The sequence below is a fragment of the Triticum aestivum genome, unplaced genomic scaffold (assembly GCF_018294505.1).
Source record: "Triticum aestivum cultivar Chinese Spring unplaced genomic scaffold, IWGSC CS RefSeq v2.1 scaffold59065, whole genome shotgun sequence".
Taxonomy (NCBI): Eukaryota; Viridiplantae; Streptophyta; class Magnoliopsida; order Poales; family Poaceae; genus Triticum; species Triticum aestivum.
Window position 1 is genome coordinate 337 of NW_025225123.1, and position 9,655 is coordinate 9,991.

The window sequence follows — 9,655 nt, forward strand, 5'->3', positions numbered from 1 at the left end:
GAAATCTAATCTTTTCCATACCCCTATCATTATATTGAAGAATGATAAAAAGAACATCGGCAAACAAGTAAGAACTGAGTTTATCAACACAAGCCGACCTCCATAAGACATAAGCTTTCCTTTCCAGCAACTTTGTCTTTTTTTCAAATCGATCTTCAATACACTTCCACTCCTTATTCGATAATTTGTGGTGGTGAATTGGAATCCCTAAGAAACTAAATGGTAGGGAGCCCATTTCACATCCGAACAATTGTCTGCAAGCATCTTGTTCTTCTTTGGCTCTCCCAATGCAGAACTACTCAATTTTGTTGAAATTGATTTTAAGTCCCGACAATTGTTCGAACAAGCAAAGTACTAGCTTCATATTACTAACCTTTGTGAGATTATGTTCCATGAAAAGAATTGTGTCATTCGCGTATTGTAGTATGGACACTCCCCCATCCACAAGATGCGGAACAACTCTCTATCATCCTGCCCCAGTATGGACTCAAGAAGGCAGCCCCACATAATTTCAATCCCCAAGCGAGAAGGGGGAAGAACGAAAAGCTCTGTCAAGCATCCACATTGATGTATCTTTAGATCTTTCAGATTTGGCTGGAGTTGATCCCTCCCTCAAGTACAATATATCCTTTAACCCGGATGGGGCCTACTAGCTTGCTACAACTATAAATGTATAAACTATTCAATGATACCAATCTTCGGAACTCTTCTTCAGGCCAGTAGATGAGTGGATCACAACTGTCGATCACTAATTCCCCAAGCTGACCAAAATATTTCTAGACCCCCAACTATTGGCTGCAAAGGACTTGAGCGTAACAAGAAGCTGCAACCAAAATACATTAGTGTAGAAAGGGATACTTTAGACATTAGTGTAAAAAGGGATACTTCAGGATCCTTATCAAGCTCCAGTTCTTGCGTTGCTTCTGTATCACTGACAGACAACCATAAGTCAGATAAGCAAGACTTGTGCTTGGATTCAAATATTGACAAGGAAAGTTGAGTCTTGTCTTCCTCTACGTCAATAACTTTGAGTTTTGGTGCTTCAAGTAGAGTTGTTTGCCTCGGGCAGTACTCAATGTAAACATACTCAAGTAGAGGAAATATTAATTCTTCTCCTTCTGTTGCCACCCATCTCTCCAAAATCTCCATTTGTTCTAATCCGAGGTGTTTTAATGTTAGAAATGTTGCAGTCGAACTATCCCTGCATAGGCTTTGCAGATTATCAAACTTTACCAAAACAAGAACTTCAAGGGCCTTAAATCGACCAATTGGGGAAATTCCTCACACATTGTACAACCAGTTTGGTCAAATGCTGCAGTAAAGTAAGATCTTTCACCCATTTTGGGAAGCCAGAAGCTCTATACGAGTGTATTCTTAGCAACTCCAGCGTGGCAAGAGGATTAAGAGTATGAAGCACATCTATGTGTTGTTTCAGTTCCCCACTGCTATCATTGCTCCATTCAATAGATAAAATATGTGGGTTCCTCTTTATTTCCAAGGCAGGATGCTTTAGCATCTTGTTCAGTTACAAACCGAAGACTGTATAGTTTTGTTTAACCACCAAGATTTATATCCGTAGTCCTCCAATAGTAGTGCAATAAGGACTAAAACCCACCACAAAGTATGTTAGAGTCTGTAGAGAAGTGAGTTGCCCGAGGTCTGGAGACAAGCACTTCAATGGTGTGCATCCATTTGTATATAGGTCGCAGAGCTTTGTCATATACTTCATATCCTTTGGAAGTTAACCAAGATTCCGGCAACCAGTAAGGGTCCGTAGATTATACAATGTGCTTATTTCATTGAGAAGTCCGCTCATATACCAGCTCCTTGAGAGATCAAGATACCTCAGGTATTGCCTCTGTCGGAGTGCCTAGCTTTGTCCATTTGCACTCTTCAAAAAGTTGCAGTGCTGGCAGATGATTGTGCTTTGACAAATGTGGTGTCGAGCCACAAGTGAAGCTATATGTATACAATAGTGTCTGAAGAGCGGGCGAGTGTTTCTTTAGATAATTATCTAAAAGAGTTTAGACATACTCATATGATGAGAACAAGTGGCGAGTAGGTCCTGCTGACAGCAACTCCATTTGATCAGGCTTATTGACTATGGTAAGACAATATTTCCCCATAACAGATGAGGCAATGTCATGTATAAGATGATTTATCTTGCATACTCTTCTGGAACGGATCTCCCCCCAAAATGCGTCAAGGGGGTTTGCGTGACCTCTTGAAAGAATGACCTCAGTTAGCTTGTTAAAAAGATTCTCTGCCTACCTTTTCAAAATGGTCACGTTGCACCAATGATATGAAATCATGATCCATCCGTAACTGGATTAAAATCTCCACATCAATCTCGTAATCTTTGGGAAATACTGCACAACAAGCAAAGCATTGTTTTTAAGTTTGATGACAAGTCATCATAGCGGAGTTTGAGTATTGCAAAATTTCTTGTCTTCTCATTGCCATCGATAGTTCTGGTTAGTATGTTCTTCCATTATTTGATGGTAGTCTTGTTACACAACATAGATCCAAAGACTTTGGCAGCTAAAGGGGAGCCCCACATCTATCCAGAATCATTTCAACCAGTGGCGGAGCTAGCTTGGGATGACTGGGTGGGCCAATGGAAAAATATGAAGTCTTGGAGGTGGTAAAAGTCTGTATTTACTTTAAGCAATGCAGTTACAGAAAAAAAATTCTTTGCAAAATATTCCAAGGCTAGGAGAGGGGGGGGGGGCTCGACCTCAACGTAGCTCCGTTGCTGTTTTCAACCATCTCACTTAGCTCAACTTCGTTTGAATCTTGCAAACAGAATGCTCTTTTCTCATATATTTCCTTCAGTTATACTTTGTCTAGATTTTCAAGATTAAGCGTATCGTTAGTGCACGTCGTCATAATTTGATCCACTAGTGCATTACGTGTGGTAGTCAGTATTGCACTTTCCTTGGCACTATCCTTCAGGCACGCCTTGAGTTTTTCCCACTTATCAACATCTTCACTCCATACATCATCCAACACAATAAAGTATCTCTTCCGAGTTACTTCCTTCGGAACTTCATGCAATGCCTTTTCACAATTAATCTCATTGGTCTGACAGATGTTGCTTGCAATCTTAACAACATCAAAATCATTTGACAGACACATGACAATACCTCCGTAGCTAGAAATACTCCTTGATTTCTTGGTCATTGTAGACCAGCTCAGCAAAGGTGATCTTGCCCAGCCCACCCATTCAAACAATGGGAAGGACAATGAGATCCCTGTCATTAGCTTGACCAACCAATATACTCTCGATCTTCTCCTTCTCTTCATCTCTGGACCTGCTGACAATATCATTCTCAGAGTCCGAGTTGATGGAATCTGTAGTGCGCCACTGCTTAGATGGCGGTGCATGTGCTGCATCTATTTGAATCCATAGGTATTCATCCATGTGACAAGGTCCTCAATGGCTTGCACAATTCTGCATAGTTTCTTGCCCATCCTGTAACAAAATACGATGGGGTTGTGGGAATTTGGTAAATTTTCAATTCAAAGATTTCCATGAAATACATCACTTGAACTTTAATTTAAAAAATCCATTGAGTTCAGAGACATCTACTCTTATCATGCGTATGTTTAGTGCATCATTTAAATTCTAAGTTTAATTTTGGAGCATGCTTGGATGTGTGTTTTTAATGCACATTGTGTTGTTGGGTGTTACATCTTCCCTAGTGGACAATTTGACAGTTTTGACCTGTGGATGAAATCATTTCACAAAATAAATTGTCCCTAACAAATTTTCACTCAACTGACCTTTTTGAGTATCGCTTGACACGAAGCCGTCACACTACACTGTGCAACGCCTGACTGACAAACACTACACGCCTGCCCAGCGTCGCACATCGAACTGTCCAAAAATTATTAAGTCAATGTGGAGCGCCTAAGAGCTAGGTGCCACACTATACAGTGTAGCGCCTAGCCTTTAGGCGTTGCACTAGTGGTTGCATTATTTTCCACTACAAAATGAAGCAACCACTAGTGCAACGCCTAGACGCTAGGCGCTACACTGTATAGTGTGGCGCCTAGCTCTCAGGTGCTGCGCACTGACTTAGTAATTTTCGGATCACCCGGGTGCGACGCTGGCTAGGCGTGCAGCGTCTGTCAGTCAGGCGCTGCACAGTGTAGTGTGGTGCCTTCGTGTTGGGCTCCACTCAAAAAGGTCAGCTGAGTGAAATTCTTTTTAGAAGGAGTTCATTTTGTGAAATGATTTCATCCACAAGTCAAAATTATCAAATTTGCCTTCACTAGTAGTCTACAAAAATGACGTCACATAATGAAAGCGACACCTGTCAACAACTTGTATGGACATGCTAGTTTGAAACATCACATATAATGAACTAATAGAACCAGCCCCTACCGAGTGTAGATGGAGCTGCTTCCACCGTTTAATCATTGCCATGTGTCTCAACTATCTCTACTGCATTGTCTTCTTCACATGTGAAATTCATTTCTGCATGTTTCTCGGCAACCCATTGCCCTTCATGTTGCCTTTGAGATCCAAACTGTATGTTTTCCACCATGTATTATGTATATCTTTATGTTTATAATATTCTGTAAATATTTAGATTACTATTTGATGGGCTGCGTTATAAAAAAGTAGATTTTTATTACTTTTCATAAAATTAAAGATTATGATGTGAAAATAGATGGCTTATTTAAAAAAAATCAGAATTTGACTAATGTGTCACATACTTTTCATCAATGTCAGAGACATCTATTCTCAGCATGCATATGCCTAGAATCTTCCTTAGTACTACACGAAAACAAAGTCACACGATGAAAGCGACATCTCTCAACCAGTTGTATATAGTACAAGCTAGTCCCAAACATAGCATCTAATGAACCGATGATCAACCCCGCCGAGCAAAGAGGAAAGCCGTTTCCGTCATTGAATTGTTGTCGTGCCTCTCAAATGTCTCTAACCTATTGTACTTTTATATGTGAAAGTCATTTCTGCATGGTATGTGTTGTGTGTGGTTGTTTTGAGAGCTAGACGGTATAATTTCAGGTTTTGTCTTTCTTTGTATGCTTACGCTTTATTTATTTTTTTGAAGTTTAATTCTAGAACGTGTTTGCATTTGTGTGTTTAATGTGCATCGTGTTGTTGGGGGTTACATCTTCCATAGTACTCCACAAAAACAAAGTCACATTAAGAAAGCTACATCTTTTTAGGTGGATTGCGTTAGACATACATTGGGCAATCATTCAGACTGGTCCTACCCGTATCATGCATCGATTAGCAGGTGATGTACATAAAAAGCACCTGCTAACTGTTCAGATCAATCGAATATTGCTCGGCGGGCCAGCCATTCGTCGGCTTTGCACGGACTACATGGCGGAAGTTATAAATACGAATTGCAAATAATAAGGTTTGTGAAATTATTTTTTTCCTGAGCTCCACGTGGATTTCTTGCTGAAGATGGCCGCGGAGCAAATCACAATGGTTTCATAGCCACGTAACCGGTGGGCTTATCTGCCAGTTAGGAGCCATCCACCCAAATTCACTCTGGTTTTGGATGCCGGTAGGCCTGCCCGGTTGGTCTGGTCACCTCAGTTTGCGATCCTTCCGTGCTTTCTCGTACTTTTTGTATAAGGTTGTCAAGTGGTTCGGGGGTCACATTAGTGTTTGGTAGCGTGGCTTGCCGACCATTTCTCCACTTTCGGTTTGATGCATGCGCGGCTCTTGTCCATCGGAGCTAGTTGACCGGTCTAGTCGGTGCACCATTACGCTCTAATCCATCCGTATACTCCGGTGCATCTTAGCGGCTAAAGCAACAACAAGAGTGCCTATTGAGTATCGAGGGTGTAATGTCTGTTTCGCATCGGCTGCCATTATGTTGTGTCACTAACATAGTGATGGTGGCTTCTTCTTCTAAATATCCCCTCTGCATTAAGATTCCATCCGTCACGTTAGTAGAACAATTAACTAATGGAAGTAGAGTATATTTTAGGGAAACAATTAATATTATACTTCTGATACTGAGCAATCCTCAGACCACTCGTGCTCCGTCGATGTTTGTTTAATCCAACGGCTGAGCATAATCCCTTGTTCGGCTACTAACCAGGCAGTTTTAAGCAAGGTTTCCATAACCACCCTGCTATTCCTTCGCCCTATCCATCTCTCCCAAATCCCCGGATCCCCCGCTCCACTCTCTTCCTTCCATGGGACCTCACCCCTGAGCTCGCCATTCACGGTACGTGTCCTGACCAGTGCCATCAAAACGCTATCCCCTACACCCCGTGCTTCGAACTAACCTCGCCTCTGATCAGACCAGCGCCCACATTTGTCCCCCTTGATGCGCCCCTCTGCGGCCTCGCCGGTCCGCCGGCCCGGCATTGGGAGGCCACGCCCGTCGTCTTCATCGTGTTATTTTCCTCACCAGGTTGTGCAGATCAACCCGGTCATCTTGGGGGCATCAGGTGTGCACAGCGCCAGCACCCATTAATTAGTTGAGTCTTTAAATTATTTTACGTGTCGATATCTTTGCTGCATCAAAGATTCAAAGTACAAATACTACAAATAACCTGGTTCTGGAATCTTGAAGTACCAATCAGCATGCTCGTGTTACAGTGTACTTCTATTCAAATGGACGTGTGCTGATTTCATGTTTGTGCAGATTTTTTGTTCATATAAGCCTACATGACCCCAATTATGTTGATGATATTAATTTGCGCATCAAACATTTCAGCAACCGGATCTTGGAAGAAAGAGATCCTATTTTTTTCATAACTGGACGCTTCCAATGCATCGCATCTATGTTGTGATAGCAACAAGTTTTTGCTTTAGAATCCATGCTTCGTTGGGCTCCTATATGTGCTTCTTATGTATAACTAGAGCATCGCAATACAACCATGCTTCTTAATTTATCTAACAATATGGTTACATGATTTCCTACCGAATTAGTGAGATACCAATGCAAGATTTCCAAGCGATTATCTATTCCTTATAATTCCATGCCTCCAATCTATTTTATTATTTGTTTCAAAATGCCAAATGGTGATTTGAACACTGATTTTCTTATGTGCAGGGTGAGCTTACGTATGCGTTTGAGTTGTTTACCGGTGTACATATGTGCGCTTCGATGAATTTGCTTTATATATCAAAAATTTATGCACCCATTTAATCAGTTGGAGCTTTGGCTAGTAGTATCTATGTTCATTGCATGCTTCAATGCCAGATACGTAATGTTCAACGGCTGCTCCACCTCAACAGTATGAGCTACATTCATTTTCCTGCGAATAATCCACTGTGTTGATTCAAATAATGTCAAGTGATGCTTCAACACTCAACCTCTGGTACCTTAGCTTCTTCACTGCTTAATTTTTAATGCTTCATTACTACTCAATAATCGCTTCAACTTATCTCCTGACTTGCTTCCATCCTAATTTTATATGCTTCATTACTTTTTGATAAACTTACATTTACATTCTGCACACATGGTAGTACGTTTGTTTTCACAAATACAAGCTAGAAATGTATTTGTCTTATTTTGTTACTTCCAGGAGATGATTTAGCACCACATGTTAACTGCCTACAAGTAGGACATTGGTGTTGAGGTCATCAGCAAGCCCGTGTTGTTCCTCATCGAGGCCATCATCGTTGCTCACGGCCTCCCTCCGATCTACTAGATGTTCCTCCTTGGAAACATTTGTCTACAAGGCAGTGCCCATGTTTAAGTATGCATCAAACCTAGTGGGCATGCTTATATGTTCTCGCTGGCGTGTCCCTCGTGCATGCTCCGTGCTATTTGTGGTGGACCACAGTGGCATTATTGGCACAACCTAACCATGTAACATATCTGTGTTGTATATGTAACCAAATTCTTGTCATCATTAGAAGCAAATACTATTTTCCTTTAGAAGAAAGTTCTATTCTATGTTGGAAGCAATGGCGGTAGAAACAAAAAAATGATTCATTTGAAGCTAACACTATCATATTTTGGAAGCAATGTGGTAGAAATATGTGTTGCTCACTTGGAAGCAATTTAATGCTCCTACAAGACAATTATTTGTTTGTTCGGAACACAACTTTACTAGTTTTGAAACAAAATACTAGATGAAAGCAATGTCCGTTCATATTTGAAGCAGTCTCTATCACAAGCAAGATGTTCTTGGTACGAAGCAATAATAAGTTGCACAGGATGAAATTTCATATTAATCAGTAACAAATTTTTCTTCATATGAAAGAAAAATAGTTATTTTTGGAAACAATTTAATGCTTAGTATAGGGAAGCATACTACATGGCGTGGAATTTCATTTCCCTAGAGCTTTTATTAGGTTCCTTAAATCTGAAGTTAGTTTCCTAAAAAATGGGAAAACAGAATTAGCGAGCTATTATAGCGTATCAATTTGTACAAGGAAGCACTCAATGGACTGACGGAATAGCCAATTTCAAGCAAAGCTTAATTACCAGATCCGACGTCCATCTTGCTTCTTAGCCAATGGCCTAGGACTAGTCTGTTAGATGCATTTTTGCAGTAGTCTGATGCCTAGTGGCTCCCTAGATTTTATCTCTTTCTCATCCGTATTGTTGATTTCACAAAGGTTGTTTTGAAAGTCCGGGAATACATCCCAAAACACCCCTGTCTAGCCAAACAACAGTGCCCAAAGACCGGATGCACATCCCAAAACATGCCGGGCATGCACGAGCACCCGTTTCAGTGTGCCCATCGGTTGCATCCTACCGATTTTGTTTCATTCATGCTAGGTGGCTATTAGGTTGTGCCACTGCCTCTTGCCATCGTGACTCCTTGCTATAATGGATCTCCTTGTACATGCACATCCCAAAATATATAACTTCGTGACATTGGCTAACACTAAGCAAAAATAACAATAGGCATGCAAAAATATAAAATTTTCTGGCAGTAGCTAACACTAATGCAAAAATAACACTAATGGAAATACAATACTATCACCATGTATACTGCAACATGCAGCCAAGTGTGTGCTGACATGAGGCAATAAAAAAATAACTACAATTGGTAATTGAATTTACTTGCATCTGATCAAGTTCTTTGAGTATCATTTAAATTATATAATCAATAAATTTAATATGGTAAACTGTTACTTATTCGTCTGGTTGTCTTACTAACAGGGTGACAAATTGTTCACCTGTAAATAAACTAGAGTCTATAGCAATGGTACCTATTTGAGGTTCATCAACATCTAATGTTAATAACTCTTTAATGTTCTATGTGCACAACAATATAATTGGATCGTGTGACAAAAATATAATTGGATCTTGTGACAAAAAATGTATTGCATCATGCTTCTCGAGAAACAACATCTTATTCTACCATGCTATGAAAGAACCAAAGAATGTTTTCATCTACGCCATCTGGTCAGAATGCATCTAGTCTAGTTCATACTAGTTGAAAATATGTGGTAAACCTAAGTCCATCAAAGCAACGAGACGAAGGAAGTAGCTTGCTATGCAAGCGCGAGGGAAGGAGGACAATTTACTTGATCGGTCGACAAAGATGAAAGAAGTCGGCGATGCGTTCTCGATGTAGTTCGTCGAGGTCGGCCTGCACGTGCGAACGACCTGGATCTTCTCCGGGTTTTTATGGCGTGTGGGATGCGGCGGAGGGAGCTATCGACGCCTCGCCGGCAGGAGTCGAT

The 9,655-nt window shown here is 40.8% G+C and overlaps 1 pseudogene; it reads right to left on the minus strand.

Moving 5' to 3' along the window:
- Nucleotides 1-373: 373 nt before the first annotated feature.
- Nucleotides 374-3,522, minus strand: LOC123172084 (putative disease resistance protein RGA3; annotated as a pseudogene).
- Between the last annotated feature and the right edge of the window lie 6,133 nt (nucleotides 3,523-9,655).